The sequence below is a fragment of the Dreissena polymorpha genome, chromosome 9 (genome assembly GCF_020536995.1).
Source record: "Dreissena polymorpha isolate Duluth1 chromosome 9, UMN_Dpol_1.0, whole genome shotgun sequence".
Classification (NCBI taxonomy): Eukaryota; Metazoa; Mollusca; class Bivalvia; order Myida; family Dreissenidae; genus Dreissena; species Dreissena polymorpha.
In genome coordinates this window covers 23,048,663-23,074,465 of record NC_068363.1, presented here as the reverse complement: position 1 = coordinate 23,074,465, position 25,803 = coordinate 23,048,663, and the positions used below count along the sequence as shown (strand labels likewise).

The following is a 25,803-nucleotide window of genomic DNA, read 5'->3' as shown; positions in this document are numbered from 1 at the left end:
TGTACCTATGATGTTTCATGATCCTTGGCGTAAGCGTTGTTGAGTTATCATCCAGAAACCATTTTCCTAAGTTGAGTCACCGTGACCTTGATCTTTGAACATAACAACAAACATTAAACAACAAAGCTTTGTTTTAAAAAACAGGGACAAAGGCCTCAAGGCGCTCTAGTCTACAGGGAAATAACTGATCTCAACAAGATGTGTTTGTGAAACACAATGTCCCCCTATATATGACCTTGACCTTGTGAAGGATGACCTTGACCTTGTGAAGGATGACCTTGACCTTTCACCACTCAAAATGTGCAGCTCCATGAGATACACATGCATGCCAAATATTAAGTTGCTATCTTCAATATTGCAAAAGTATTCATAAAATAAGCGATTTGGGCCACATATATTTGACCTCTGACCTTGAGGGATGACCTTGACCTTGACCTTTTACCACTCAAAATGTGCAGCTCCATATGATACACATGCATGCCAAATATCAAGTTGCTATCTTCAATATTGCAAAAGTATTCATAAAATAAGCGATTTGGGCCACATATATTTGACCTCTGACCTTGAGGGATGACCTTGACCTTTCAACATTCAAAATGTGCAGCTCCATAAGATACACATGCATGCCAAATATCAAGTTGTTATCTTAAATATTGCAAAAGTATTCATAAAATAAGCATTTTGGGCCACATATATTTGACCTCTGACCTTGAAGGATGACCTTGACCTTTCAACACTCAAAATGTGCAGCTCCATAAGATACACATGCATGCCAAATATCAAGTTGCTATCTTCAATATTGCAAAAGTATTCATAAAATGAGCGATTTTGGCCACATATATTTGACCTCTGACCTTGAAGGATGACCTTGACCTTTCACCACTCAAAATGTGCAGCTTCATAAGATACACATGCATGCCAAATATGAAGTTGCTTTCTTCAAAATTGCAAAAGTTATTGCAAAATGTTAAAGTTGGCGCAAAGAGACCAACAGACCAACAGACAGACAGACAAGGCAAAAACAATATGTCCCCCACTACTATAGTGGGGGACATAAAAATGGTGAAAGGGTTTATAGGCAAGTACATGCATGCTGCCTTGTAACATTCTCATGTTATTTACTTGCATATGCTATCTGCTTCATACCGACTGCATTGTTGCATATGCTGATGAAGAAATTCATTGTTTGTTAATGCTTCACCAGGCTAATGTGTCGTCTCTTAATTATTATTGCTTTTATCATTATGTGTATTATTGTTTTTGCAAACTGTTGCTAGTTACTGCATAGTTGAAATGTCAATGTATTGCTATTTTTGTTTGTTACGTATTCTTGGTCGCCAAAGTGAAGAAGGCAATGTAGTTAGCGAATGTAGCGATTTTTATTTACGCATTTTTACTTGTTATTTTTTTTTTCCAACACATTTCATTTCGTGATTGCATATACGTACAATATGCATAATAACAATATTATTTTGCAATCAGACATAAAAAAATGGCAACATAAATACATGTAATGCATCAACGTACAATATGATTAATAACAATATTATTTTGCGATCAGACATAAAAAAATGGTATCACAAATGCATGTAATGCATCAAACACATATCATAAGTTATTCGTAATAGAATACACGATGACAAAGCGCATAAGTTAGTAAAGTATGATGTACTGATTGCAATTACATGTACTTCTTTAAGTTGAAAAATTCATATACAAAAATGTAAAGAAAGGGGAAAAAAATAAGTGAGTATTGACTGAGTAGAATGTGTACATTATAATAACAGATGAGAAGTGCTTAAGGACATAATAACATGCGCTATATTTTATAACGTAGACATTTAATTTTACGTGGGTAACGGTACGCTTTAGTTAGTCTTTGTAAAAGAATAAATATAAAAACTACAACAATCATCAAAGTTTATTTCCTTCCAAGTTCGTGAGACAATATCATTAAATAATTTTCTTCACTGTCAAAGGATTCTAAATTATTTTTTGAAATTGATATTTTTCTTAAGTTATCGTATTCGTACTTGAATTTTTTGCTCCTATAGTGCTTGGAATATATTTATTCATTTTACACTTATACAGGTATAGTTAAACAAACAAAATAACATTATTTATGGCTGTAGCAGACTTAACTCAGTATCCAAGTAGTAGGATTGTAATATTAATGAAAGGAAAAGATTGTTCTGGTTATATTTCATCAATAATTGCTTTAGATATGTGGCACCACCAGAATAAATGTTCTAAATTTTCCTCACTTTCTTTGCAAAAAGAACATAATGGATCATCTGTAATTTTCATTTTACTCAAAAGACTATTTGTTCCAAGTATCCTGTGACTTAGCCTATATTGGAACCAATGAACCTTTACATCAGTGGTGATTAAAAAGGGTAGTTCAAATAAGCAGTTCCTTTCTTTTTCATTAATTATGGTATTTAGTTTTGTACACCATTTTTGTTTAACAGATGGTTGTTCATTATTTTTATTTAGATTAGTATATAGTTGTTTTGCACCAGATTCTTTTTTCAGTACAAGTTGAAACAATGGTGGTAGAAAGGGTTTGATAATTTGTCTGGAAGGATTAGATATACGCTCTTGTAACCCCTGTATAATGAATGAAGTTTATGTTCAAATTGTACATTTTATTACGGTCATCACAAGAGATAAAGGTTCCATTTTTTAATATATCACCTATACAATGAATTCCAGCTAAGAAGCATGACTTAAAGAAAAAACTTTTATTTCCTATCAATATATTTGGATTGTAAAAAAGTGGATAATACAAAAATTTATTTGTGTTTTCTTCTAATTTACCACAATAAAGTGAGAAGCTGTTTAAAACATCTACCCAAAAGGGGTTAGAAATTCTGTTAGCTATATTTAAAGCATAATGATAACCGCAATTTAAGAGTTTATATGTATCGAAATAAAGTTTTGCGATTTCTATCTGATTTCCTCTAAAGCATTGAATTTTTTATAACCATGTTAGTTTTAATGGTGGAATAAATGCATCCAGATCGATCATTTTTAAACCTCCTTCACTATAATCTTTCACTATTGTTGAGAACTTTATTTTACTATGCCCATCCCAAATAAAACTCAGAATAAAGGACTTTATAGAGTTAAGAATGGTATGGGGTGGGTTTGGCAATGATATGAACAAGTGATTGAATATAAGGACACATTAAGTGTTTTCACAATTACTATCTTTCCAATTGGTGATACAAATCTTCTTTTCCAGTTTTTCTGAATACTTTCCATTTTGACAATTTTTTCATCATAGTTTAATTTCATCTTTTTTGAAAGATCAACATGGAAATTTATTCCCAGCATTTTAAAGCTGTGTTGCATCCAATTGAATTTCCATTTAGTTTTTATGGTATGACAACTATATTTGTTCTTGCCAATCCATACAACGTTTGTTGTGTCAAAGTTAACATTAAGACATGATATAAATGAAAACTCCTGAATAACAGTGAGAGTTTCATTTAAGGACTGTTCAGTACCGTCTAATAAAATTGTAGTATCGTCTGCAAACTGGGACAATTTATGTTCAGTTCCATTAATTGTTACACCTTTTATATTCTTGTTATCTCTCAATGCAAGCGACAAAATTTCAGCGCAGAGGATGAAAATATAACATGAGAGAAGATCTCCTTGTCTGCAGCCCCTTTCAATAGGAAAAAAGTCGGATAAGTAACCACATTGAGAAACAGCTGATTTCGAGTCTTTATATAAAATCTGAAACCAAGGTTTTATGTTTGGACCGAAATTTAACAAGCAAATTCGTAGAATTGATATCCCCCGCAACATATGCTTTGTTTGAGGATGGGTGCAAATCGGACGGATGAACATGCTGACAGATCGACGGACGGAGGAAGCGGGGGATATATACTCATACCAAGTTTCAATGAAATCCGCCAAAGCACTTCCAAGATATGGCTCCGGACACAAAAGTGCATATAGTAAAAAACATTTTTTCAAGATACAAAGGTAGAACTCTGTTTTTAACAGATGGTATACAATGCAATTTGGCGTGCATCATCCTCTTATGCATATATATACTCATACCAAGTTTCAATGAAATCCGCCAAAGCACTTCCAAGATATGGCTCCGGACACAAAAGTTCCTATAGTAAAAAGCATTTTTTCAAGATACAAAGGGTCATAACTCTGTTTTTAACTGATGGTGTACAATGCCATTTGGCGTGCATCATCCTCTTATGCATATATATACTCATACCAAGTTTCAATGAAATCCGCCAAAGCACTTCCAAGATATGGCTCCGGACACAAAAGTGCCTATAGTAAAAAGCATTTTTTCAAGATACAAAGGGCCATAACTCTGTTTTTAACAGATGTTATACAATGCAATTTGGCGTTCATCATCCTCTTATGCATATATATACTCATACCAAGTTTCAATGAAATCCGCCAAAGCACTTCCAAGATATGGCTCCGGACACAAAAGTGCCGGATGGACGGACGGACAGCCGGACAACGCTCAAACAATATCCCTCCGCCTCTGGCTGGGGATAAAAATACAAACAAAATATTTTGTAACAGGGACATACAGTTACAAACAAAATGTTTTGAGACAGGGAAGTACAATTACAAACACACTATTTTGAAAAAGAGAACATATATGTATAGTAATGTCTTCATTTATAATTGTATTAACAGAGTACCATTTAAATTATGATTTAAAGGTAATACGTTGATTCTCTGGTGAATAATGATTCATGTAGAAAGATAACGTGCAACTGCAAAAAGAGAACATCAACTTTTAAAAACCCAACAACAAATTGTAACACACAAAAAAGTAATTTTATTAAAGCAAGTTGCGGTTAATAATGTGCATTATAGACCAATAATTAATGCAAAGTGTAATGTACACAACCTACCAGTTTACCTATATGTCAACAAAAAACACACAATTACTCGAGCTCATTTAATCGCTACGAATACATGATAATAACATGCAGTTCACTGCCTATTCGTATTATGGGTACCGTTATGTGGCAAAAATTAACCCACGTGCACCTGTTCTATCGAAACGAAACATAGAACAGATAATGGGCAATTTTTTGTATACAGTGTTCTGCTTTAGGTATGCCCAATTACAGAACGCTAAACTAGGACAGAAAAACGCATTCAATACATTAGAGGACAGAAGCTTTCAATAACTGTTCGAAAGGGAATGAGATCCAAATTTTTAAGCATTCAGTCAATGGTGTATTTTTTATTATATTAGCTTGAGTTTAATATATAACCTTTGTGAAATAAATAATTAACATGGGCATAATATTTAACCAGCTTCACTAAATTGGCTTTTAGTACGATGTTTTAAAGGAAAATACGAATTGATGTTATCGTATATTTAATAGTTTGGCAATGTGCATAATTCTCGTGCTAGTCGTGACATTTGTTATGATGATGATAAGGCTATAACCTTGAGATTCACATGTGAGTAAGATACACTGTGTATGCATGACTAGCCCTTGAAATAGTGCTCGAATGTGTTGACTTAATTTTCACACATGTAACAGTAGGATGCGTAATTTACGAAGACAAGTTATCTAGAAATGCAGATTTGACATAAACAATGCTACAAACTGGAGTAGAATAGTGAAGTCGAGGCAAATACGAACGTTACATTTATGCATCACATGTGTTATAGCTATAATGACTCTTTTCACAGTAAATAAACAAATATCATATATACAAAGTCATTTGGATAATCACATAAGTGTCCAATTCGGAACGCAAGTATATATGGCTGGATATGGCTGGATGTTATACACAATATAGTACTTGTGTGCTTTGGTGCTTCTGGAGCGAGTATAATCTAAATGATTTGCTTTTATGTTTAACAAGATGTGTTTGTGAAACACAATGTCCCCCTATATGACGTTTGACCTTGAAGGATGACCTTGACCTTGACCCTTCACCACTCAAAATGTGCAGCTCCATGAGATACACATGCATGTCAAATATAAATTTGCCAGCTTCAATATTGCAGAAGTTACATAACATGAGCAATTTTGACCCATATATTTGACCTAGAAGGATGAACTTGACCTTTCACCACTCAAAATGTGCAGCTCCATGAGATACACATGCATGCCAAATATCAAGTTGCTATCTTCAATATTGCAAAAGTATTCATAAAATAAGCGATTTTGGCCACATATATTTGACCTCTGACCTTGAAGGATGACCTTGACCTTGACTTTTCAACACTCAAAATGTGCAGCTCCATAAGTTACACATGCATGCCAAATATCCAGTCGCTATCTTCAATATTGCAAAAGTATTTATAAAATAAGCGATTTGGGCCACATATATTTGACCTCTTACCTTGAAGGATGACCTTGACCTTAACCTTTCACAACTCAAAATGTGCAGCTCCATGTGATACACATGCATGCCAAATATCAAATTGCTATCTTCAATATTGCAAAAGTATTTATAAAATGAGCCATTTTGGCCACATATATTTGACCTCTGACCTTGAAGGATGACCTTGACCTTTTACCACTCAAAATGTGTAGCTCCATGAGATACACATGCATGCCAAATATCAAGTTGCTATATTCAATATAGCAAAAGAAATTGCAAAATGTTAAAGTTGGCGCAAACCAACCAACCAACAGACCAACCAACCAACAGAACAACCAACAGACAGGGCAAAAACAATATGTCCCCCACTACTATAGTGGGGTACATAATAAAAAATAATAACATATATAACCAAGAGACTACAAAGGATTATGGGAATAACTTGTACAACAAAAAGATGTTAAAACTAGGTAGGTGTGATTAAATACTTGATATATCTATAAATTATGTACTAATTAACAGCATTATTGTAAAAACATTTGAACAAATAATTATTATGCTAAATTTAAACAATCATTTTCAAACGTTTCGACAATTAAACAATTTTTCTGGTAGTAAACACGTATACATATTTTTACAGTTAATATTTATATCTTTATTGAAATTTGTAAAGGTCTAAAATATTCTTATAACAATACACAAACATGCAACAAATAGTGTATATTTGTTCGTTGTTTTTATTCTATTTATATTTTGATAGTCTATTTAAACACTTGTGGAATGAGTTAAAGTTTAAAATATTCTTATAATAATATACAAACATGCAACAAATAGTTTATATTTTTTCGTTATTTTTATCCTATTTACACAGGGTAATATTAATGATGTTATTTTACATATATGCTTGATTTTTATATATATGTCTTGGAAAATAAATTATATTTTCAGATTCATTGATATTATTTACCCCAACAATAAACTATTCAAATAATTGATAAAAACAATAATATTTGATTGTAATGCAAATTCGATATTATATAATTTTATCAATTTTGTATTTGATCTTACTTTTTATTATACAAATTCATATTTATATATTTATCATAGTTATACTAGTAAATATTTGAGTAGTATATATTATATTCTACTATTACATAATTCATATTTATGTATTTATCAATAGTTATACTAGTAAGTGTTTGGGAAGATTACAGTACACTCCACGCGTTTTCCCCAATTTCCCTCCATACTCCGCGGGTTTCGACCTGGAGGGAGATTAAGAAAATCCCGCTATACGCGGCGTTTGCATGATTTTGGACGCGGCGGTTAACGATCGGCAAAACTGATAAGCCGACGCGGCGGCCCTCGGCGTTGGCAACGCGGGGGAAACTCCGCGTTTTACGAGATAATGATCAATTTAATTTTGTTTGACTTCCTGATTTTCAAATAAAATTACATTTATTACAAGTACATACATGTACATGTAGTATAATATTTACAATTAAAAAAACAACCAAAATAGATCGATCCCGACAGGGTTGTAGAAGTAGTTGTTGTTGTATAGAAAACTCGTTTATTTACGACACACAAAACGTCGTCCTTTAACTAATACTTACCAATTAATATAAACACAGTTTGCAACATTGTTTTTATTTTGATAATTTAATCCAAAGTTTTCATGTTAGCAGGTGATTTTCTATACAAATGACCAAGGACCCTAAAAATCTCGCAAATCTGTGTGAATTGACAGTTTGACGTAATCAAAGAAAAGCCGCTTCCTGTCTACAGGCATAACTTAGTCAAGTAAACACGTTCAACGAATGCATATGGAATGGTTCAATTCTCTGCTCGCTAATGCATTGATTTTCTCTTTGTTTGTAGGTTATTCCATTGATTGCTAAAAGGTGGTAACTATTGAGTTGATAATTGCATTTAATATTCACAGTTGTATTCTTGTTGCGTCGACATTCTAAACAATGTTTACCAGTAATTATGGACCAAATCGGCAGAGTGACATTCACACATGTTAATCCCTTTTGTCAAAACACCGCAGACAGCAGTCTACACAATAGATCAGTAGACAAGCTTTGCGTGTTTTCATAACGTCAAACACTTAAAATCCAGTTCCGCCCAGATGTCTTCTTTAATCAGTTTACTATACAATTAGTGTTTAAATAATTACTCTACTAAAATACCGTAACGATAAAGATTCGGCGTGTTCGATTTGAAATTATTTTAGAGGAAATATCAACTTATTCGCGATATAATTTCGTTAATAAATACCAAAGAAACTTTTAACCGAAATCAACAAAATTCAATGTTCTCTGCGCTACAAAGTTTGTATAAAAAAAAATCAATACACGCACGCTTTGCAGGAGTATACATTGTACCTTGACCTTGTACATTGCAGCATAATTTTCGCGCGCTTTTGTCGGGAAATATACATGACTGTATATTGGAAGCATTTGTAAACGTCGCGTTAACAATTAAAAATTGTAGTGTGTTTCGGATTACGAATTATTATTCTCATTTGGAAATTTTACGAAACATGTATTCTTGTGTCATATGTGTTATGATTTAAATATTAATTTGTCAAATGTATTATATTAGACTAATTCATGTTGTAGACGTACCTGTGAATTAAAAAACATAATTTTTATACGCATTAATTTACTATACAATTATCTTTTTTATACATGTACTACAGTATTTAAACAATTTATTATAACAATGTTTTTATTTTTTGGCATGCCCAGTAGCACACTGCTAACTCGGCGTTGCGCGGCGATCACTGATAAGAACGGAAAGTGTCTGACTAGCCTAAAGTAATACACGCCGGGGGAATTAGCGAACGCGGCGTAACGCCGAGCGTTTTATCGAGTTCACCTCGCTCTTCCAACGCCGCGTGAACACTCGCTAGCAGAAAAAAACCCGCGGAGGGAGCGCGTTTTTTGGGGAAAACGCGTGGAGTGTACTGTATATACAAATATACATATAAACGTTCGTTTTATAATACAAACAAGTTTCATGATCCTAGGCATAAACGTTCTTGAGTTATCAATCGGAAACCATTTTACTATTTCGGGTCACCGTGACCTTGACCTTTGATCTTGTGACCTGAAAATAAATAGGGGTCATCTGCGAGTCATGATCAATGTACCTATGAAGTTTTATGATCCTAGGCATAAGCGTTCTTGAGTTATCATCCAGAAACCATTTTACTATTTCGAGTCACCGTGACCTTGACCTTTGACCTAGTGACCTGAAAATCAATAGGGGTTATCTGCCAGCCATTATCAATCTACCTACGAAGTTTCATGATTCTAGGCATAAGCGTTCTTGAGTTATCATCCGGAAACCATTTTACTATTTCGGGTCACTGTGAACTTGACCTTTGACCTAGTGACCTGAAAATCAATAAGGATCATTTGCGAGTCATGATCAATCTACCTATCAAGTTTCATGATCCTAGGCCTAAGCGTTTTTGAGTTATCATCCAGAAACCATCTTACTATTTTGGGTCACTGTGACCTTGACCTTTGACCTAGTGACCTGAAAATCAATAGGGGTCATCTGCGAGTCATAATCAATCTACCTTTAAAGTTTCATGATCCTAGGCCTAAGTGTTCATGAGTTATCATCCAGAAACCATTTTACTATTTCGGGTCACCGTGACCTTGACCTTTGACCTAGTGTCCGCAAAATCAATAGGGGTCATCTGCGAGTCATGATCAATGTACCTATGAAGTTTCATGATCCTAGGCCCAAGCGTTCTTGAGTTATCATCCGGAAACCACCTGGTGGACGGACCGACAGACCGACATGAGCAAAGCAATATACCCCTTCTTCGAAGGGAGGCCATTTATATATTTATGATTTACATACACGTTGCTTTGTCACAAGAAAGAATATTTACATGTATGAAATGTTATTTAATAGTCAGTGGAGACTGTTGCGTTCTCTAGAATATATTAACTATACACACCACATACATATGGGCTGACCGTTCGATTGTTACTGTCTGACTTGGCGTCTATTAACCGATGGGGAACAGTTTGCTCACAGTTTCTAGTGACTCCACAAGTGTTTTGGGGCCATTTAGGGTTTTCTTGTAAAAGATACGACCATCGTTTGTTCAGTATGAGTCAATACGTTTCGATTTTCTGGCTTCAGACAGTTTTTGCACAATTGACTGTCGGCGTTTAGTGAGGTCTTCGCACATAAAGACTTTGAAGGACTCGGATTTATGTTTTTTCAGTTCTTTCTTAGCCTGGTAAACGGCATTTTTGGCTTTCCAGTGTTTGAATTTGCATATGATTTGTGCGTTACCATTTTTGTCAGGCTGTCCGATGAAGTGAGACCTCTCAATGTCATCTGTAGTTAAATTTTGAAGACCCAATTTTTTACGACAAAGTTTGATGAAAACTTGGTCAGTATCGGATTGAGGCTTTCCATTCATTGGGACGTTATGGAATCGCAGAATGTTTCGTCGGCTATACTGGTCTAGGTTATCGTGCTCATGTTCCATCTGTTGCATTTGTGATTCAAGGGCAGATATTTTGTTTTCCGTTTCGGGTAATTGTTGGGTTTTCTGCTTTAATTCAGAATTGAGATGCTCGATCACCTTAGATTGTCCGTTTAATCTATCAATAAGCGGTTGAATAGCCATTCCTTTGTGCTTTCACACCGGTTTCCCGCGCCTTCTTTGTTTATGCTCGAATCACTTTTTTCATGTGTTATCTCCTTGATTCTCCGATAGGTCAGATATTTTATTACCGAAATCTCTAGTTAACACTTTTTAAAGGATATACTGACTTGAGGCACCACTAAAGTTTTGTTAGATTACCATTATTATTAATTTTTATTCTCTGTTTCAAAATTCGTAACCTACTCTGCCATTACCGGAAGTCTCATTTTCTTGTTTTACTTGTTATAAGATTACATGCAAGTAGTTAATTATTCTATTGAACTTTACTATTGACAGGACACAGAACGGTAGTTTTCAGGCTGTAAAATAGTTTTGTTGAATATCGATTTTGGCGTCTGAGCAGGTATCGACGAAACTATATTCAACACAAAGATAAGTGTTTTTAGAGAAGTAAATACGTAAAGACATAACTTAATTTGCATATTACAAAACATGTTTTATACTCAAGAAAATTGTGATTATTTGAACTTGTTTTTTTGTGCAAAACTTGAACTGTGTCGATCTACATTTCCAGTTTTATAAGATATCACGTTGGATCTACTCAGACGATGGATCAATATGTATTAAACAAGAGGGCCTGAAAGGCCCAAAGTCTTTCACCTAAGATAACAAGATATTATTGGGACAAATCTTCTGACCAAGTTTCACGAGGATCGGAAAATAAATGTGGCCTCTAGAGTGTTAACAAGGTTTTACTATAGTCATATAAGGAAAAATGCCCCGCCCCCTGGCAGCTATGTTTTTCGACCAACCGACATCATGTTTGAACTCATCCATGATATAATCGGTTTGAATCTTCTGACCAAGTTTCATGACGATCGGACAGTAAATCGGGCCTCTAAAGTGTTAACAAGATTTTACTATAGCCATATAAGGAAAAATGCCCCGCCCCTTGGAAGCCATTTTTTTCAAGCAAACATAATTATTTTCAAACTCATCCAAGATATCATTGAGACCAATCTTCTGACCAAATTTCATGAAGATTGGACAATAAATGTGGCCTCTAGAGTGTTAACAAGGTTTTACTAAAGCCATATAAGGAAAAATGCCCCGCCCCTGGTGACCATGTTTTTAAAGCATCCAAAACCATTTTCAAACTCATCCGAGATATCATTGGGACAAATCTTCTGACCAAGTTTCATGATGATCAAAAAATAAATGTGACCTCTATAGAGTGTTAACAAGGCTTTACTATAGCCATATAAGGAAAATAGCCCCGCCCCTGTGCCGTGTGGTGGCCATGTTTTTCAACCAACCGTCATCGTTTTTGAATTCGTCCAAGATATTATCAGGATAAATCTTCTGACTGAGTTTCATGAAGATCGGACTATACATGTGGCCTCTAATGTGTTAACAAGATTTTACTATAGCCTTATATAGCCATATAATGAAAAATGCCCCACCCCTTGGCGGCCATGTTTTTCAAGCAAACATAACCATTTTCAAACTCATACAAGATATCATTAAGACAAATCTTCTGACCATATTTTATCAAGATTGGACAATAAATGTGGCCTCTAGAGTGTTAACAAGGTTTTACAATAGCCATATAAGGAAAATAGCCCCGCTCCAATGGTGGCCATGTTTTTCAACCAACCGGCATAATTTTTAAACTCATCCACGATATAATTGGGATGAATCTTCTAACCGAGTTTCATGAAGATCGGACTATAAATGTGGCCTCTAGAGTGTTAACAAGATTTTACTGTAGCCATATATAGCCATATAAGGAAAAATGCCCCGCCCCTTGGCGGCCATTTTTTTCAAGCAAACGTAACCATTTTCGAACTCATCCAAGATATCATTTAGACAAATCTTCTGACCAAATGTCATGAAGATTGGACAATAAATGTGTCCTCTAGAGTGTTAACACTGTTTTACTATAGCCATATTAGGAAAACTGCCCCGCCACCTGGCGGCCATGTTTTCAACCAACCGGCATCATTTTCAAACTTATCCAAGACATTATTGGGATGAATCTTCTGACCAAGTTTCATGAAGATTGGACAATAAATCTGGCCTCTAGAGTGTTACTAAGATTGTACTAAATCCATTTAAGGAAAAATGCCCCGCCCCTTGGCAGCCATGTTTTTCAAGCACAGGTTACCATTTTTTTAACTCATCCAGGATATCAGTGGAACAAATCTTCTGAGCAAGTTTCATGAAGATCAGAAAATAAATGTGGCCTCTAGAATGTTAACAAGGTTTAACTACAGCCATTTAGGAAAAATGCCCCGCCCCCTGGCGGCCATGTTTTTTAACCAGCCGGCATTATTTTTTAAATCATTCAAGATATTATTGGGATGAATCTTCTGACGTCTGACCAAGATTCATGAAGATCGGACTATAAATGTGGCCTCTAGAGTGTTAACAAGGTTTTACTATAGCCTCATATAGCCATATAAGGAAAAATGCCCCGCCCCTTGGCGGACATTTTTTTCAAGCAAATGTAACCATTTTCGAACTCATCCAAGATATCATTTAGAAAAATCTTCTGACCAAATGTCATGAAGATTGGACAATAAATGTGTCCTCTAGAGTGTTAACACTGTTTTACTATAGCCATATTAGGAAAACTGCCCCGCCACCTGGCGGCCATGTTTTCAACCAACCGGCATTATTTTCAAACTTATCCAAGATATTATTGGGATGAATCTTCTGACCAAGTTTCATGAAGATTGGACAATAAATCTGGCCTCTAGAGTGTTACTAAGATTGTACTAAAGCCATTTAAGGAAAAATGCCCCGCCCCTTGGCAGCCATGTTTTTCAAGCACAGGTTACCATTTTTTAACTCGTCCAAGATATCAGTAGAACAAATCTTCTGAGCAAGTTTCATGAAGATCAGAAAATAAATGTGGCCTCTAGAATGTTAACAAGGTTTAACTACAGCCATTTAGGAAAAATGTCCCGCCCCCTGGCGGTCATGTTTTTTAACCAGCGGGCATTATTTTTTAAATCATTCAAGATATCATTGGGATGAATCTTCTGACCAAGATTCATGAAGATCGGACTATAAATGTGGCTTCTAGAGTGTTAACAAGATTTTACTATAGCCTCATATAGCCATATAAGGAAAAATGCCCCGCCCCTTGGCGGCCATGTTTTCAAGCAAACGTAACCATTTTCGAACTCATCCAAGATATCATTAAGACAAACCATCTGACCAAATTTCATGAAGATTGAACAATAAATGTGGCCTCTAGAGTGTTAACGAGGTTTTACTAAAGTCATATAAGGAAAACTGCCCCGCCCCCTGGCGGCCATGTTTTTCAACCAACCGGCATCATTTTCGAACTACAAGATAATATTGGGATGAATCTTCTGACCAAGTTTCACGAAGATTGGACAATAAATGTGGCCTCTAGAGTGTTAACAAGATTTTACTATAGCCACATCTAGCCATATAAGGAAAAATGCCCCGCCCCTTGGTAGCCATGTTTTTCAAGCAAACGTAACTATTTTCAAACTCATCCAAGATATCATTAAAACCAATCATCTGACCAAATTTCATGAAGATTGGACAATAAATGTGGCCTCTAGAGAGTTAACAAGGCAAATGTTGACGCCGCTCAACGCACGACGGACAAAAAGCGATCACAAAAGCTCACCATGAGAACGTTGTGCTCAGGTGTGCTAATAACAGCAAAAGTAAAAACAGGCAAAACCGTAATATTGCTTATCCAGTGACAGCAGTGCGTACATTTTGATAACATTTATTCAGTTAAAGAGCCTTAAATATGTTCAGTGAATGTATCCGCAGATAAGTCGATAAAGTCCCAACTTATATATATTGTGAATGTAATTTTTTTACATTTTTGTGTACACATTGTGAATTTCTAAGATGTAAGTGATAGAAAGAATCTCTTGTCTAATAAACGTTAAATCTAGGTCAAGATTAATTAGTTATATACTCAACAAAAGTTATAACCGACAACTTGCTATTTTGGGATATTCAAACTCTGCGTAATGTGCTTTTCAAAAACAAATCATACCAAATACTTAAACATTTTATTATCACCAATTGTGATACTTATTACCATATTGATAGTATTATTAAAGAGGCCTGTTCACAGATTTAAGCATGTATTGAAGTTTGTCATTACATGCTTTATATTGATAATTGTAAACATTGGATCTAAAAAGCTCCAGTAAAAATCAAGAATAAAAATAAACAAAGCACAAAAAAGTAACCCTCAAAAGGGCTCCAACCACTGACCCCTGGAGTCCGGGAGTAAAAGTCTACCACTTAGACACTCAGCCATCCGTGCTTATACAATGAAAGATGCAGTTTTTACTTTATATAATCACTCCTTGTAGATCACAAAATATAACGACAACAACAGAACTATCCAAAGTATTCAATAGTTTCGCGTTACAACGCCTTATAATTTATTAGTTTTTAAATCGTCAAATGATGGATATTATGGCTTATTTAGAGCAAGGTAAATGTTCAGTATTACTGTTTCCTCACAAACATCAAAACTAAAATGAAAATTTGCGAATTTGAAACAACTTTTTTAAATTTTGTCAATTTACCAAAACGTGAAAAGGCCCCTTTAATGTGAAAATCTTATTAATTATCAAGAGTTGTCTTCATAGGATGATATATGTCCCCGATAAACGCTTTGTTAGAAGTTATGAGTATTTTTCAAAACCTAAATGCATTTTTCAAAATGTACACGCGGACCCTCAATTCACAGTCAAGGTCAAAGGGGTCAACATTTGTGTGCGTATGGGAATACCTTGACCATATCCACTTGCATACCAAATATGAATGTTACATCTGAAGCAACATAACAGTTATGAGCATTTTTCGAAACCTAAACGCACAGTATGACAGACAGACGGACGGACAGACGGACAGTGCGATCACTATATGCTAGGGCTGTCACGATACGCCGTGAGCGTACCGCGGTATATCGTGGTACGGCAACACTGTATCGCGGTACGTACCGCGATATTTTACAGAATATGTATCTGTGAAGAAAACAGCAGAATAACAAGTTTTACACACTTTATTAAACTCAATAATCAGAAAACACTGGTATCATAGTATGACTAGAAACTGTAAAAGAAACTGTAATAAACTTGATAGAAGTAGTCATTGTAATTGTTAATGTTATTCGCGTCTTTTTCTAAAATGTCCGCCATGTTGTTTACAATAGCTGTGACTACAATCTGTGTAAATCGAACGCTTCAAGGGCATGTTTAAAATGCGGAGTCAGCAGGCCCAGTATTGAAAATCCATAGCGTACTGACTCTTCCTCGACTTATTCATAATCTTAAGATAACATGATTCGGAAGTGCCATGCTTTGAACGATCAATATACTAAAGAAAGAAACTAAGAAATAGAGTAAACATCTTTTGGATAATTATGAACTTATTTGCAAAAGAAATCTGTCTCAAATTCCAAAAAAGGTACGGACCCATACATCGCCGTATTTTAAACGTGAAAGTTAAACATCTACCAGTGGAAGCGCTTGCTTGACCTAGATATGAACGGATTATTTATTTAGCCTGTTTGAACGCTGCTACAGTTTTCAAAACCATATCTATATCAAAATAATTATGTAATATATTTATATCTGTGCTAATATAATAATATTAACAAAACCGGTGCGGCAACGCCGTACCGCGTAGCGATTTTTTTCACGACATGCACCGCGATATACCGATATACCGGTGAATCGTGACAGCCCTACTATATGCCCTCCTTCAGGGGCATACAAATAAAAATTGGCTTATAATAAATAATATTGCTAAGATGATCGCCTTTATGTGTTTTTACTATTGTATATCAAGTGAACTCATTGAAAAGATATACATATTGTTTATATAAACAAGATGGCCTGAAAGTTGCTCACCTGAGATAACAAGATATTATTGCGACAAATCTTCTGACCAAGTTTCACGAAGATCGGAAAATAAATGTGGCCTCTAGAGTGTCAACAAGGTTTTTCTATAGCCATATAAGGAAAACTTCCCCACCGCCTGGCAGCTATTTTTTCAAGCAAAAATGCCCCGCCCCTTAGAAGCCATTTTTTTCAAGCAAACAGAATTATTTTCGAACTCATCCACGATATCATTGAGATCAATCTTCTGATCAAATTTCATGAAGATTAGACAATAAATGTGGCCTCAAGAGTGTTAACAAGGTTTTACTATAGCCATATAAGGAAAAATGCCCCGCCCCTGGTGGCCATGTTTTTAAAGCAACCAAAACCATTTTCTAACTCATCCAAGATATCATTGCGACAAATCTTCTGACCAAGTTCCATGATGATCGGAAAATAAATGTGACCTCTAGAGTGTTAACAAGGTTTAACTATAGCCACATAAGGAAAATAGCCCCGCCCCCGTGATGGCCATGTTTTTCAACCAACAGGCATCATTTTTTAACTCTTCAAAGATATTATTGGGATGAATCTTCTAACCGAGTTTCATGAAGATCGGACTATAAATGTGGCCTCTAGAGTGTTAACAACATTTTACTATAAGGCGGAAAAATGCCCCGTCCCTTGGCGGCCATGTTTTTCGTGCAAACGTAACCAGTTTCGAACTCGTCCAAGATATCATCAAGACAAATCTAATGACCATATTTCATCAAGATTGGACAATAAATGTGGCCTCTAGAGTGTTAACAAGGTTTTACTATAGCCATATAAGGAATAATGCCCCGCCCCCTGGCGGCCATGCTTTTCAACAAACCGGCATCATTTTCAAACTCGTGTAAGATATTATTAGGATGAATCTTCTGACTAAGTTTCATGAAGATTGGACAATAAATGTTACCTTTCGAGTGTTAACAATATTTTACTATAGTCATATATAGCCATATAAGGAAAAATGCCCTGCCCCTTGGCAGCCATGTTTTTCAAGCAAAGGTTACCATTTCTAAACTGATCCAAGATATCAGTGGGATAAATCTTCTGAGCAAGTTTCATGAAAATAAATGTGGCCTCTAGAGTGTAAACAAGGTTTTACTATAGCCATATAAGGCAAAATTACCTGCCCCCTGGCGGCCATGTTTTTTCAACCAACCAACATCATTTTCGAACTCGTCCAAGATATCATTGGGATGAGTCTTCTTACCAAGTTTTATGAGGATCGGACAATAAATGTGGCATATAGAGTGTTAACAAGATTTTGCGATAGCCATAATATTATAGCCATATAAGGAAAAATGCCCCGCCCCTTGGCAGCCATGTTTTTCAAGCAAACGTAACCATTTTCGAATTCATCAAAGATATCATTGAAACCAATCTTCTGACCAAATTTTATGAAGGTTGGACAATAAATGTGGCCTCTAGTGAGTGAACAAGGCAAATGTTGACGTCGCACGACGGACGACGCACAACAGACAACGCACGACGGACAAACGGCGATCACAAAAGCTGAGCTAAAATATATAAATCCAACAAACAAACAGAAACAAGCCCAAGTTGTATTCAGTGGCATGTGGTGTGTCCAGTTTTGTGAACCTAGAGCCTTGATTTAAATTAAAATAGAAAATACATACAAGACGATGTTATGCACAAAATATTGAACCAACAAATACTTGTGGTTTCAGAGAAGAGGATTGTATAAAACCTTTGAGCATTTGAACAATTGCATATGACCAGTTTTAATCAACAGAGACAAGAGTTGACATGGTTTGAACACACACAGAAGAGGAACACAGAACGATGTTACTTGTCAACTATTGCACACCTGATCCATGTGACTTCAGGGAAGATTTTAATGCAAAATCATTCACTATATCATTATTTATGTTTGTTGTGACCCCTGGGGGTGGACATGTGTGACCAAAGTTGTGAACAATAAGTGCAGATAAGCATTAGATTGCGTTGTACACAACATAATATATCTTTGAGACTTGCAGTTTCAGAGAAGCTGATGTTAAAAATCAGTGTATTTAAATTTCTTTATAAATAAACTTTTGGACTCGACCAGTTCTTACTCCTGAGGCATCATTTGCAAAATAGTTGTTTAAACGATCATGTGATCGCTGTTGTTAACACAAATAATTAACATGTATCAGGTTAAACATGGATCCTGGCAAGTTTTGAACTTTGGGGCATGACCACTTTTGAACCAAGAAGCATGATTTGCAAACAAACACTACAAGAGGATATAATACAATCTTACAAGCCAAATATTTAATAACTGACAATTGTGGTTTTCGGTGATTATAAAAAACAACAACAGCATGCTCTCTGTTAATCATGGGACAATATAAACAGAGCCAGTTGTAAGTAACCCAGGGTAATTATTTAAACAATCTTTGTACATGACCTCAATCAACCTTGTCATATTAAATATTAAAGATATTGGGACGATATGGGATTTGTGGTTATTTAATATAAACATTTATATATTTGTTTAATGCACACATCTATATAAATAAGCTTACCCGTCGGGGCGTGATCATTGTTCAACCCAGGGCCATAATTTGAACAAACTCAGTTGATAAACATAAGGCTATGTTATAAATCAAACACATAAAATCCTGATCCGGCAGTTTGACAGAAAATATTTCTAAAGGCCTTTACTTTATATCCAGGGGTGAAAGCCAAACGGTTCACACCGACATTATTTCAGGCCATTACTTTATTATATTCGAATAACAACATTTATTTTTATATTGCATCAACATGTTTTCATTCCAAACAATCAGTTTAAAAAGAAAATTTGAAAAATTCCACAAAACTTTTAAGTGAATTTAAATTTTGAGAGCACAAAAACAAGTAGTAACAAGGGACAAAATTGTCACAAAACCAGGTTTTCATTGTGAAAAAAAATCTGATAAAGGGAGAAAACTCAAACTGAACTTTTGAAATGAACAAACAAAATTAACCCCCTTTGTAAGCTTGTTTTAAAAAAAAATCTATTTTTAGTCGTGGCGACCTTGACATTGGAGATATTGACGTGATTCTTTCGTGCGTCACACCGTCCCATGATGGTGAACAAATGTGCCAAATGAGTTTAAAATCTCACAATGAATGACATAGTTATGGCCAGGACAAGCTCATTTATGGCCATTTTTGACCTTTGAACTCAAAGTGTGACCTTGACCTTGGAGATATCGACGTAATTATTTCGCGCGACACACCGTCCAATGATGGTGAACAAATGTGCCAAATGATTTTAAAATCTGACAATGAACGACATAGTTATGGCCCGGACAAGCTTGTTCCGCCTGCCCGCCAGCCAGCCCGCCAGCATTCGCCAATCTAATAACCAGTTTTTTCCTTCGGAAAACCTGGTTAAAAATGAACAAAATACTTTTTTTATGATCATTCATTTAATTCTGGGCCTAAACAAAATAATGATAAAACACCAGCGTCTTCATCGACGGATTCGAGGAAAATAAGTCGGCGGTTAGTGGAATGGGAAGTGTTGCTGAATAGTTTCATGTATTGTTCTGCATGTGGACATGTTCCACTTGTAAAATCCATAAAGGTGAATTACAGAAAGGACTGGGAGGGTATCTGTAAGTAGAGTGTAGTTACGTTTACTGCCAGTTTGTAAACACTGCAGCGTATGTAAAATCCACAAAGTCAATGGGGAAAATGGACCGGGAATGCCATGCTTTGTTGTCAACACAAAACTTTGAACAGGTAATGACACATATATATGATCAGACCTTTTATATACAAGAGGGCCAATATGGCCCTAGTTCGCTCACCTTTTTTATAAGGCCTAGTTCATTGCTTGGTTGAAAATTCAGTCCTCTAGAGCATATTAGATTGGTTCTCTTCTGTTTACTTTTGCGGTGTGAGTATATGATTAATACTTATTGAGTACTGTCCATTTGCATGGGTTTTTTGCAATGCAAACATGTGCAAGTAATGATAATGCTACATGTGTTTACAAGGTCTTTGTAAGATTTGGACATTGTGACCAAGATTTTGACCCCCTCATGACCCAATGTCAAACTTTGTCTAGATATCATCAAGAAAAACATCCTGGTCAAGTCATTATTGGACCAAAACTATGGCCTCTAGTGTGTTAAGGCCTAAATTAAAATTGAGTTTGTTTGCCCTTTACCGACCGACCCACTTTTTACCCCCCGACCCAAAAATTTTGATTGCGATTTCTGAAAACGTATTTTTTTTTTCTTTTTTTTTCGACGATCATAACAGAGCCGACAGCAATATTTATTCATGCGCGTATTTATATCCCTGTCTATTATTATCGCCCCTGACCGATCTAGGTCGCTCCGATGGTTGGAATTTCATACGCCCCAATATAGACAGTAATGCAAGCGTCTATAACCAGCATCGCGATCGGCGGTGTTCCGTGAAAATGGCCGAACAACATCATACTTAACTATTGGTTCGCGAAAGTAGTCGGACAAATACGAGTTTACGTTCGTTGTACACATGCTGTTAACGTGATCCAAGACGGCGGACAATTAAAAGAAATAACGATGCTCAGCGAGGACAAATGACTATCAAATTTACGACGGACATCATATAATTAGTATGGATTAATGAAAAGAGCGTGTCATTCTACGATGGAGCATACGTTTTAGATACAAATAAAACTCATTTTTTTGGAAATGTATGAACTGAATGTCACAGAACAAGTGTTTGAAAATTGGAATGCAGTCTACTCGCAAGGAAAAATACATCTAACAGTTACAGGATTATCGTTCGAAAATGCAAAATAAAAGACAAACATGATTTGATTTATATGCAAGTGGATCTGTGTTTAATCAGATTCATGTGCATATTCTGCTTTATTATGTTTGCCACACTAAACAGTTAACTGTAATGGCATTTTATAAAATTGGATATGTAAAGGAAAACTTATTTAATATATTAATGTCTCTTAGCTAAATACATCGACAACACTCAAGTATATATGTTTAAAGCGTTAATATATCCACAAACTGAATCTAACACCCTTAATATATTTCCCCAAATCAAGTGTTCATGCTTACATGTATGTTAGTTGCAATAATACAACTCCCAGCTATTGACCCTCTGAGCTGTACGTATGTACTCATAAAAGCTCAGAGCATTCAAAAAGAAATAATGCTTTATAATAATGTTCAGTTTGCCCTTTTATGAATTTACTTTGCCATGCCGAGACTATGCACTAACCGGTCAAACACTTAAAATTGAGGCCTGTAAAAATTTCAACTGGCCTGTGAATTGTTTCTCCTGGTAGGCAAGTCTGGCCAGTAAAATGTGACGGTCTTTCGCCATGTCTGAATTTTTCCATTAAAGGCTTTGGGCTGTCTTTCTACACTCCTTCAATGCTTGTTGCATGCTAGTTAAGCGCAATTTAAGGGAAAGGTTTAAGTTAAAAATAAAAGCTGCCTGGCTGTTAAATAATTACAAATGCATTTGAGCAATTAACATCATATAATGAACAAATATTTAATGTAATAACACACAAACATGCATTTGATATTAATATATGCAAGAAACAGCAAACAAGAAAATGTTAAGCTACATAGGGCTTCGTACACTGCAACAGTGCTTTAATAACAGTGTTTTAAATATTTATAGACTATTAGTGTATAAAAAATATAATTTCTCAAATAAAATAAAATAATTTTCCTACCTACCTACCCACCTGTAAAATTGAGGGTCGGTAAAGGGCAAACCAACAATATTTTAATTGTGGCCTAACAAGGTGTTTGTAAGATAAAACCCCGTGACAAAGATTTTGTCCCCACATTACCAAACATCAAACTTGATCAAGATATTGTCCAGACAAACATCCTGGTCAAGTTTCATCATTAATGAACCAAAACTTTGGTGTATGGAGCATTTACAAGGATTTTGTAAGATATGACCCAGTGACTTATATTTTGACCCCTAATGACCAAACATCAAACTTTGCTTACAACAAGAGTCTGTGCTTGTCAGAACCACTATACCCCCTCCTGCTCCGCTTTGATTTAAATATTTTTGTTTTTGATTATATCCCTTTAAAATATTACTTCCCTTGAAAAGACAGATCTGTACCTGCCAAATGATAAATTATCTCCCTTTAAAGGTTGTTACTTCCCTTGGATTTGTTTTTACCTTTGACCTTGAATGATGACCTTGAATTTTCACCACTCAAAATGTGCAGCCAATTGAGATACACATGCGTGCCAAATATCAAGTTGTTGTCTTTAATATTGCAAAAGGTATGGCCAATGGTAAATTTTTCGGACGGACGGACAGACTGACTGACAGACAGACGGACGGACTGTTCAACTACTATATGCCACCCTACTGGAGGCATAAAAATAAAAACTATGACCAAGACACAAAATTGTGACCTCTATAGTGTTTACAAGGCTTGTGTATAATATAATGAAAGTTTTGACAATCAAAGGGCATTTATGATGCGATTTTGCTCACTATCAAGCTTGACTAAGATCTTGTGGCCATATAGCTTCGCAGCAACTTTGAAAACAAAATGCTTGAGAAATGTGAATGCTAGAGTGTTAACTAACCAAATGTGTACGGACGGACAGACGCCGGAGAAGGACCGATCCTAAAACCTCACCTGAGTAATCAGGTAGGCTAAAAGGTGTGTTTGTTACACCGATCTGAGCCATTATCTTACTGGCCCGAGATATCAATAAAACCAAAGTCTTGACTAAGTTTCATGAAGATGAGGCAAAAAAGCGACTTCTATAGTGCTCACCAGGTAGTCATATAAGGAAGACTCCCACCCCCTTGCGGCCATGTTTTTAGATTAATCGAACTCATCTAAGATATAAACAAACGCAATGTTTGGGCAATGATGATTGGGCAAAAAATGTGACTTCTAGAGTGTTCACAAGCTTTTTTTATTATATAAATATAAGGAAAATGCGCCCCCCCGGCAGCCATGTTTTTCAACGGACCGGAACACTTTTCGTACTCAACTCTCTGAAAAACGAATTTTCTGACCAAATTGTTAGAAGATTGGACCAAAAATGTGAATTCTGGAGTGTTCACATGTTTTCACTACACTCATATTGAGAAATCTGCCCCCCCCCCCCGTTGGCCATGTTTTTTCACCGATCTGGATCATTTTCAAACTCGTCCGAGATATCAATAAAACCAATGGTTTGACTAAGTTTCATGATGAATGGGCAAAAAATATGACTTCTTGACTGTTCACAAGACTTTTTACTATATAAATTAGGAACAAGATGTGTTTGTGAAACACAATGTCCCCCTATATGATGTTTGACCTTGTAGGATGACCTTGACCTTGTGAAGGATGACCTTGACCTTTCACCACTCAAAATGTGCAACTCCATGAGATACACATGCATGCCAAATATCAAGTTGCTATCTTCAATATTGCAAAAGTATTCATAAAATAAGCGATTTGGGCCACATATATTTGACCTCTGACCTTGAAGGATGCCCTTGACCTTTCACCACTCAAAATGTGCAGCTCCATGAGATGCACATGCATGCCAAATATCAATTTGCTATCTTCAATATTGCAAAAGTATTTATAAAATAAGCGATTTGGGCCACATATATTTGACCTCTGACATTGAAGGATGACCTTGACCTTTCACCACTCAAAATGTGCAGCTCCATGAGATACACATGCATGCCAAATATCAAGTTGCTATCTTCAATATTGCAAAAGTATTCATAAAATGAGCGATTTTGGCCACATATATTTGACCTCTGACCTTGAAGAATGACCTTGACCTTGACCTTTCACCACTCAAAATGTGCAGCTTCATGAGATACACATGCATGCCAAATATGAAGTTACTATCTTCAATATAGCAAAAGTTATTGCAAAATGTTTAAGTTGGCGCAAACAGACCAACAGACCAACAGACAGACCAACAGACAGACCAACAGACAGGGCAAAAATAATATGTCCCCCGCTACTATAGTGGGGGACATAAAAACTGCCTAGTCCCGCTTGCAGCCATGTTTTTCAACTGACCGGAACCATTTTTGGTCTCAACCAACATATCATTAAAACAAACATTTTAACAAAGTTCTAACTTTATTTTTAAAAAGTTACATGAAAATGGGGCATGAAATATGACTTCTACAGTGTTTCACAAGGTTTTTCTTTTTTGACCTAGTGACTTAGTTTTGGACGCAGCATGACTCAGTTTCGAACTCAATCGAGGTATTATTGGGCCAAATCTTCTGACTAAGTTTTATGAACATCGGACAAGAAATGTGGCCTCTAGAGTGTTTACAAGGTTTCTCTTTAGCCAAATAAGGAAAGCTGCTCCACCCACTGGTGGCCATGTTTTTCAACGGACTGGAAACACTTTTGAACTCAGCCAACATATCATTAAGACAAACATTTTGGCAATGTTACATGTAGATTGGGCATACAATTTGACTTCTACAGTGTTAACAAGATTTTTTCTTTTTTTGACATTGTGACCTAGTTTTTGACCCAGCATGACCCATTTTCGAACTCGATCAAGGTTAAATGGGGACAAATATTCTGACCAAGTTTCATGAAGATCGGACAAAAATTTGGCATCTAGAGTGTTTACAAGCTTTCTCTTTAGCCAAATAAGGAAAACTGCCCCGCCCGCTGGCGGCCAATTTTTTTTCAACCAACCCGAACCACGTTTGAACTCGACCAACATATCATTTAGACAAACATTTTGAAAAATTAACATGAAGATTGGGCATGAAATTTGACGTCTACAGTGTTTACATGTACAAGTTTTTTCTTTTTTTGACCGAGTGACCTTGTTTTGACCCAGCATGACCCAGTTTTCGAGATTTCATTGGGGCAAACTT

The 25,803-nt window shown here is 35.8% G+C and overlaps 1 long non-coding RNA gene across 1 annotated transcript; it reads right to left on the bottom strand.

Moving 5' to 3' along the window:
* Positions 1-418: 418 nt before the first annotated feature.
* On the bottom strand, positions 419-24,879 carry LOC127845434 (uncharacterized). The gene is made up of 3 exons (XR_008033213.1): positions 24,736-24,879; positions 722-873; positions 419-562 (listed from the first exon to the last, which is right to left on the bottom strand). It is a non-coding gene; the product is annotated as an uncharacterized LOC127845434 (long non-coding RNA).
* Positions 24,880-25,803: the final 924 nt, after the last annotated feature.